The following is a 9,362-nucleotide window of genomic DNA, read 5'->3' on the forward strand; positions in this document are numbered from 1 at the left end:
TTCATCTAACTACTTCTTAAATGTTGTGAGGGTTCCTGCCTCTACCACCCCCTCAGGCAGTGAGTTTCAGATACCCTCCACCCTCTGGGTGAAAATATTTTCCTCAAATCCCTTCTAAACCTCCTGCCCCTTACCTTAAATCTATGCCCCCTGGTTATTGACCCCTCCATTAAGGGGAAAAGCTTCTTCTTATTTACCCTATCTATGCCCCCCATAATTTTGTACACCTCAATCTGGTCCCCTCCCAGCCTCCTCTGCTCTAAGGAAGACAACCCCAGCCTATCTAGTCTCTCTTCATAGCTGAAATGCTCCAGCCCAGCAACATCCTGGTGAATCTCCTCTACACTAGTGCAATCACATCCTTCCTATAGTGTGGCAACCAGAACTGCACACAGTACTCCAGCTATGGCCTAACTAGCATTTTATACAATTTCATCATAACCTCCCTGCTCTTGTATTCAATGCCTCGCCTAATAAAGGCAAGTATCCCATATGCCTTCTTAACCACCTTGTCTACCTGTCCTGCTGCCTTCAAGGATCTATGGACATGCACACCAAGGTCCCTCTGATCCTCTGTACTTCCTAGGGCCCCATCATTCATCGTGTACTCCCTTGCCTGGTTAGTCCTCCCAAAATGCATTACCTCACACTTTTCAGGATTAAATTCTATTTGCCACTGTTCTGCCCATCTGACCAGCCCATCTATACTGTCCTGTAATCTAAGGCTTTCCTCCTCACTCTTTATCACACCACCAATTTTCATGTCATCTGCGAACTTACTGATCATACCTCCTACATTCATGTCTAGATCATTCATGTGCACTACAATCAGCAAGGGTCCCAGCACCGAATCATGCAGTACACCACTGGAACCAGGCTCCCACCGCCTTTTCAGGAAGAGAGTTCCAAAGACTCACGACCTTCTGAGAGAAAAAAATTTGCCTCACCTCCATTTTAAATGGGCGACCCTCATTTTTAAACAGTGAGCCCCCCCAGTTCTAGATCCTCTCACAAGAATAAACATCCTCTGCACGTCCAATGCTGTCAAGACCCCTCGGGATCTTTTCTGTTTGGATCAAATCACCTCTTACTCTTCTAAACTCCAGTGGATAGAAGCCTAGCTTGTCCAACCTTTCCTCATAAGCCAACCCACCCATTCCAGGTATTAGTCTGGTAAACCTTCTGTGAACTGTTTACAATGCATTTACCTCCTTCCTTAAATAAGGTGACCAGCACTGTACACAGTGCTCCAGAACGCATTTATATCCTTCTTTAAATAAGGAGACCAAAACAGTACCCAGTACTTCAGATGTGGTCTTACCAATGCCCTGTACAGCTGTAGCAAAACAACCCTATTTTTATATCCCATTCCCTTTGCAATAAATGACAACATTCCATTTGCCTTTCTAATCACTTGCTGTACCATTTGCTACTCCTGCTTCTTGTTTGTATGCATTAGAAGCAGTTCAGAGAAGGTTTTCTCTACTGATAGCTGGGATGGGGTGCGGGTGGGTGGTTACCTTATGAGGAAAGAGTGGGCAGGTTGGGCCTGTACCCATTGGAGTTGAGAAGAATGAGAGGTGACCTTATTGAAAGGTATAAGATTCTTCGACAGGGTGGATGCTGAGAGGATGTTTCCCCTCGTGGGAAGAGACTAGAACTAAGGGACACAGTTTAAAAATAAGGAGTCTCCCATTTAGGGCAGAGAAGGGAATTTTTTTCTGCGTACTAACATTTTCTGATTCATGTACCAGGGCACCCGGAGAGGGGGGGGGAGGGGCGGTGGGTGGGGAAGGGGCAGTGGAAAGATCAGAAGGTTCCGGCAGCAGCTGTTGTCTCGCGGCATCCACTCGCACCGCCAGACAGCCGCTGCCCATATGGCACCTGACCTTCGACCCCCCTGAGGTGACGGCGGGGTCGTGGCACGACTGCACGATTGGCTGGGCGCCTTGTCCATGAATATCCGATTGGCTGGCTGCCATGTCATGTGACCTGCCCATGGCCAGCCATCCCCTCTATGAGTGGAAGGTGTGTGTATTTCCGGTCCTGCCACCAGGACACTCGCACTACATCAAGATTCCAGCTGTAGTGTCGGAGGGGGCTGGTGGTGCAGACGGAGCTGAAAGGTTACTTATTTATCAGCGAAACCTCTAGGAAAGGGACTGTTGTATTTTCCCCACATTAGTACCTTTTTCTTCCAGAGTAGGATTGCCAACTCTCCAGGATTGGCCTGGAGTTTCCCGAAATTAAAGATTAATCCCTGGATACTGTTGCAAGCATGAGCGAGAGACAAATAGGAACAGAGGGATAGGAGCAGGCCATTCAGCCCCTCTAGCCCGTTCCACCATTCAATGAGACATGGCTGATCTGAGACCTAATTCCTTCACTGTCGCTGGGTCAAGACACTGGTTAAGACACTCCATAAAACCTACCTCTTGACCAAACTTTTGTCCTAGTATCTACTTATGAAGCCCGGTGCCAAATTTTGTTTAATAATGCTCTTGGGGAGTTTTACTACGTTAAAGGCACTATGTAAATGCAAGTTGTTGTTGTTGTCGTTGATTGTATGGTTTGCTGCCTCCAATTACATCTCGTCTGCCTCAAGCACTGCCTCTAAGCTAACGTAGCAATTTTAACGTAAAAGAATGTTCCAAAAATGCACGGTAGAGATGCGAGCCAAAGATTGAGGGATCAGGAGCAGTGGACAAAATCCTATTCCAAGAGGCTGGTTTTGAGGAGTCCATGTCCAAATGCAGCAAGATCTGGACAATATTTAGACTTGGGCTGAAAAGTGGCAAGTAACGTTCGTGCCACACGAGTGCCAGGCAATGACCACCTCCAACAAGACAGAGTCTAACCATCGCCCCATCACATTAAAAGGTATTACCATCGCTGAATCCCCCACCATCAATGGGGTTACCATTGGCCAGAAACTGAACAGGACTAGCCATATAAATACTGTGGCTACAAAAGCAGGTCAGGTCAGAGTTGGCCTTAAAGGAGCAGAGAGGTCTAGGGAGGGAATTCCAGAGCTTAGGGCCTTAGAGACGACTGATAGCATTGGAAATTTGGCAATTGGTAATAGATGCGAGATGAATTGTTAATTTCAAATCTGAGATTGCTAGATCTTTGTTAACAAAAGATTTTAAGGAATATTGGCAAAAACATGCATTTTTTAAAATTCATTTACCGGATATGGGAGCCACTGGCTAGGCCAGCATTTGTTGCCCATCCCTAATTACCCTTGAGAAGATGTTGCTGAGCTGCCTTCTTGAACCGCTGCAGTCCATGTGGTGTAGGTGCACCCACAGTGCTGTTAGGGAGGGAGTTCCAGGATTTTGACCCAGCGACAGTGAAGGAACGGTGATATATTTCCAAGTCAGGATGGTGAGTGACTTCGATGGGAAGGTGGTGGTGTTCCCATCTATCTGCTGCCCTTGTCCTTCTAGATGGTAGTGGTTGTGGGTTGGGAAGGTGCTGCCTAAGGAGTCTTGGTGAGTTGCTGCAGTGCATCTTGTAGATGGTACACACTGCTGCTTCTGTGCATTGGTGGTGGAGGGAGTGAATGTTTGTGGATGGGATGCCAGTCAAGTGGGCTGCTTTGTCCTGGATGGTGTCGAGGTTCTTGAGTGTTGTTGGAGGTGCAATATCCAGATAAGTTGAGAGTATTCCAGCACACATATGCCTTGCAGATGGTGGACAGGCTTTGGGGAGTCAGGAGGTGAGTTACTCGCTGCAGAATTCCCAGCCTCTGATCTGCTCTTGGATTGCTTCAGTACCTGAGGAGTCACGAGTGGTGCTGAACATTGTGTAATCATCAGCGAACTTCTGACCTTATGAAGTCCTCCCAGGTGGCCTAGTGAGCCACTGAGTTGTGCCAAAGAAAGGAGGTTATTGGTGGGTCAAGAAGAAGGCCCATCAGCCCCTTCTCAGGGCATCGAGAGATGGCAATACATGGTGACCTTGCCAACGGCATTCTGAATCCCAACAATGGACAAAGGAAAAAATATGGAAATTTTGCTCCCGGCTCCTGATTGAAGTTGCCAACTCTGGTTGGACTTATTCCTGGAGATCTCATCACATGACCTCCTGCCCCACCAGCCCCACACTCCTGCTATTGGTCGTCTGACTTGTCCATTTTTAAAATGCTCTGCTTTCCCGCACCATTTGGAAAGTGAACAGCCTCTTAATTATCTGATTGGATGATCATTGTCGGTCAAACTATCTTTTGTTTGTCCCACCTCCAATGTTTTTAGAACCAATAAATGAAAGCGTTCAAAGAAAATATTATTTTTCATGCCCCCTGTTCGTTTTCCTCCTAGATTTCTGCTTAAAGGGCAGTCTTTCAGACAAGCCGTTAAACTGAGGCTCCATCTGCCCTCTCAGGCGAATGGAAAGATCCCATGGCCATTACCCGAAAAACAGGGGATTTCTCCCAAGTGTCCTGGGCTGATAAAAATCCCTGAACCAACATCACTAAAAATACAGATGTTCCAGTCATTATAGCATTGCCATTTGTGGGAGCTTGCTGTGTGCAAACTGGCTGCCTCGTCTCCTAAGATATAACTGTGACTCTACTGCAAAATTAGTTGATTGGCTGTAAAGTGCTTTGGGACATCCTGAGGCTGTGGAAGGCGCTATATAAATACAAGGTCTTTCTTTTAGTTCTAATGGGCTGATAAGCAAGGGGCTCATTATATAAAAAAAACTAGAATGTATGACACTTACTGGGGAAAGCCCATGCTGTAGGTGAGAGGAGAACTGACATTTCAACTCTCGTTCTGACTCCTATGACGAAGCGATGTATGTGGCCCATGGCCTCTGAAATGGGCCTATGGATCGTTGCGGGGGACTGTCAATAACCCACAGAAGGGGTGCCCAAACTACAGTGTGTGGGCTACATATTGACATTCCTGCCCTTAAAGCCCAGGAAACTCAGATGCATTTTCTCTACATTAACCAGTGACTACACTTCAAAAGTGTTTAACTGACTGTAAAGCACTTAGGGACATAGGAATAGGAGGAGGCCATTCAGCCCCTCCAGCCTCTTCCACCAGCCACTGCGATTATAGCTGATCAGTGACTCTCCTTTGCCCCATATCCCTTAATACTTCTGGCTAACAAAATCCAACAATCTCAGTTTTAAAGTTAACAATTTAACAGCGCATTGATTTCCATTTGTGGAAGAGAGTTCCAAACTTTTCCCACCCTGTGCGTGTAGAAGTGTTCCCTAATTTTAATTCTGAAAGGCCTGGCTCTAATTTTTAGACGCTGCCTCCTCCTCCCAGACTCCCCAGCCGGCAGAAATAGTTTCTCTCCATTTTACTCCATCCGTTCCTCTTAATATATTGGAAACTTCAATCAAATCATCCTTTAATCTTCTAAATGCCAGGGAATACAACACTAGTTTGTTTAATCTCTCCTTGTATCTAAACCCTTGAGACCAGGTCTCATTCTAGTACATCTACACCACACTCCCTCCAAGTCCAGTATACCCTTCCTAAGGTGTGGTGCCCAAAATTGCACCCTGTGAGTCCGGGTATTGTCCAACCGGGGCTTTGTACAGTTAAAGCTTTGGAACATCCTGATGTTGTGAAAGGCACCGTATAAATGCAACTTCATTCTTTATTTTCTTGTTGGGTAGGGAGTTTCAGGATTTTGACATGGTGGCAATGAAGGAACGGACGGTATATGTCCCAAGCACGTGCGAATTGGAGGGAAACTTGCAGGTGATGGTGCTTCCCTACGCCTGCTGCTCTTTGTCCGTCTATGTGGTGAAGGATGTGGGTTTGGGAGGTGTGATCCCAGCCACATACATCAATGCCACAGGAATCAGTGCTGGGACCTCAACTGTTTACAATTTATATATAAATAACTTGGATGATGGGATGGTTGCCAAATTTGCTGATGACACAAAGATAGGTAGGAAAGTAAGTTGTGAAGAGGATGTAAAAAAAATATAGATAGATTAAGTGAGTGGGCCAAGATGTGAAAAATGGAATATAATGTGGGAAAATGTGAAACTTGTCCATTTTGGCAAGAAGAATAAAAGAGAAGCATGGTGAGAGTTTGCAGAGATCTGAGATGCGGAAGGATCTGGGTGTCTTATTGCGTGAATCACAAAAAGCTAGTATGCAGGCACAGCAAGTAATTAGGAAAGCTAAAAGAATGTTATCATTTATTGTGAGGGGAATTGATTATAAAAGTAGGGAAGTTATGCTTCAGTTATACAGAGCACAAGTGAGATCACATCTGGAGTAGTTTACAGTATTGGTCACCTTATTTAAGGAAAGATGTAAATGTGTTGGAAGCAGTTCAGAGAAGGTTTACTGGACCAATGCCTGGAATGGGTGGGTTGTCTTATGAAGAAAGGTTGGACAGGCTAGGCCTGTATCCACTGGAGTTTACAAGAGTAAGAGGTGACTTGATTGAAACATGTAAGATCTTGATGGGTCTTGACAGGGTGGATGTGGAGAGGATGTTTCCTCTTGTGGGCGAATCTAGAACTAAGGGTCAATTTGAAAATAAGGGGTTGTCCATTTAAAATGGAGATTTGGTAAATTTTTTCTCTGAGAGGGTCATGAGTCTTTGGAACTCTCTTCCTGAAAAGGCGGTGGAAGCAGAGTCATTGAATATTTTTAAGTCAGAGTTGGTTAGATTCTTGGTAAGCAAGCGAGTGATAGGTTATTGGGGGTAGGCGGGATGCAGATTTTGAGGTGACTATCAGATCAGCCATGATCGTATTAAATGGCGGAACAGGCTCAAGGGGCTGAATGTTCATATGAATGAGGGATATCAATGGATTCAGCTTGTCTTCCAGGAAGAATGAGAACATGAGGGGTGGGCTTTTTTGCTTATGTGAAGTGAGATCCACTTATTAACAAATAGACAGTGCAGGATAGTTCTGTGAAAGTTGGGTTGGGTCTGAGAAAGAAAGTCTTGCACTTAAAAAGTGCCTTTCACCACCTCAGGACATCCCAAAATGCTTTACAGCCAATGAAGTGAGGCGACTGAAATGAGTCCATTTGTACACAGCAAGCTCCCACAAATGGCAATACAATAATGATCTTTTTCAGTCGCTGATTGAGGGATAAATTTTGGTCGGGACACAGGGAGAAATTTCCCTGCTCTTCTTTTGCAGCTTTGCCCTGGGATCTGAGATGGCAGACACAACTGTTCAACGTCACACCTGAAAGACAGCACCTCCAACAGTGCAGCTCTCTCCCAGTGCTGGCACTCGGACTCTCAGCCTAGGTTTTTGCACTCAAGTTGTCAATAGTGGGCCTTGAACTCACAACCTTCTGACTTATAAGCAACAGTAAAGCTTACTTAATTACTTTCTGCCAGAAATTGTGCAGTTTGTGGATGAAGGAAGTTTATAATTTTGAACACAACTTGATGCTATCAGTCAGTCTAATTGGAGTCTTCTCCCCACTCCGTGGATATACAAGCACTTTTAGCCGCTGTGATGAGATGGGGGAAGGATGAGATGTTGTACTTTACCAACAGTCATCCCATTACTGAAACAACGTGTGCGGATTCTCACTTACGCTGCACAACAGGAATGAGCATTACAGTCACGTATTCATCGCAAAACTTTGTTTGAAATACTTCATGAGTCACCTGCCTGACCAACCCTCCCCCCCCATTCCCCATCGCTTTTGAATAACTGATTCATCTTTTGCTAATTCACGAGTGATAGTCTCAGGAGGCCTGGTGGCTGAGGAGGCAGGCTTATCATCTGAATACTCGTCTGGAGTTCCAATAGCCAAGAACCAAAAGTCCCATCAGAGCCACTGAATCAGACTCAAGACCTGCCTATGTTGGGACTTTCCAACACACCCCCCACCACCACCCCACCCAACACTATCCTACCAGCAGCTTTATTGGCTACATTTTCACAGGCAGTGGATGCGCCACAGTGACCATTATGTACGTTGAACTTTACCCAACATCTGTCCAACACTGGGCAACATCATTGGACTCCCCTTGTGGGCAGGAATCACTGGATGACTTCTCTTTATGAAGGAGACACAAAAAGCCTGATAAGTGTATCCCCTTTTTTAGGGCAGCATGACTAATAAGCAACATAGGAGCTTTGAAACTGGAGGAGGCCATTCAGCCCCTCGAGCATGTTCCACTGACTCCCCAGAGTCGTTGGACGCTGAGCAGCAGCAGGAATTCTGGCTGTTTCCACCCCCCCCCACCTTAACCCGGGAGTCCTACCACCAATTGTAGTGCCCTCTGCAAGCATGGCTGAAGCATATTGAAAATTGAATTGTGCATTCTGTCCATTTAAGGCTCCCATACACACATCTACCAGCAGAGGGATTCTGCTAGGAAGAGATAATAAAGGATCCATTTTGACAGCTCATGCAATTCAATTTTAAATAAATCTGTGGCTGAATGTATAACTTTCTGTTCCAGGAATTTCAAACCCACCATTCTGGCCGAGACCTGTTCGCTGTTTGGGGATTAGAACCCAGGGCATCCTTGGTCTGTGCAACTGGGAGATGGAGGTTCTATCTCCATGCCGTACGAATTTCAAGATTGGCTTCCCACTCAAAAGCGCCCATGTGCTGAAAACAAAAGTGGACCTAGCATTGATCCCTTGCTATGTCACTATCAACTCTGCACCAATACAAGCAATGCCTCTGTATCCTAACTCTTAGCTTCCTATCCGTCAACTAACCACCGATATTCCATGCTGTTATATTTCCTCATATACCATATGCCTGATTTTTTTCTAATGTGTCTCTCGTAAGGCACCTTTTGAATGCCTTCTGAAAATCCATGAGCACTGCATCCACCACATGCCTATTCATTCTAATTGGCCACTCCTTTGAAAAATCCTCTGAAATTTGTCAAACAGAATGTGCCTTTAATAAATCCATGTTTGGTGTCCTTGATTAACCTGTGCATTTCTAGGTACTCACTACTTTTCTCGAATTATGGGGCCTAAGAATTTGCCCAAAATTAATGTTAGACTAACTTTCCCAGTTTAGTCAGCTATGCCTCAGTGGTAGCACTCTTGCATCCAAGTGAGAAGTCTTGATCCTGCTTTATAAATGCAACTTAGTGTTGTTACTGCCACAGTCTTGAACCTGGTTCAAGTCCCACTCCGGAGACTCGAGCACACGAATTTAAGTTGACTTTCCAGTACAGTTTTAAAAAATTCATTCATGGGATGTGGGTGTTGCTGGCTAGGCCAGCATTTATTTGCCCATCCGCAATTGCCCCTTGAGAAGGTGGCGGTGAGCTGCCTTCTTGGCCCGCTGCAGTTCACGCGTTGTCGGTACACCCACAATACTGAGAGAGCGCTGCGCTGTCGGAGTTGCTGCCCTTCAGGTGAGAGTTAAATT

The 9,362-nt window shown here is 45.6% G+C and overlaps 1 long non-coding RNA gene across 1 annotated transcript in view; it reads left to right on the top strand.

The window, feature by feature from the left end:
- The window catches only part of LOC144671442 (uncharacterized), a 30,543-nt gene extending 21,634 nt beyond the window's left edge, over positions 1 to 8,909 (top strand). The window contains exon 2 of the long non-coding RNA XR_013573938.1: positions 8,428 to 8,909. This is a non-coding gene — a long non-coding RNA (uncharacterized LOC144671442). The remainder of the gene's footprint in view (positions 1 to 8,427) is intronic.
- The last annotated feature ends 453 nt before the right edge of the window (positions 8,910 to 9,362 follow it).

The sequence above is a fragment of the Cetorhinus maximus genome, chromosome 32 (assembly GCF_964194155.1).
Source record: "Cetorhinus maximus chromosome 32, sCetMax3.hap1.1, whole genome shotgun sequence".
In the NCBI taxonomy this organism is placed as follows: Eukaryota; Metazoa; Chordata; class Chondrichthyes; order Lamniformes; family Cetorhinidae; genus Cetorhinus; species Cetorhinus maximus.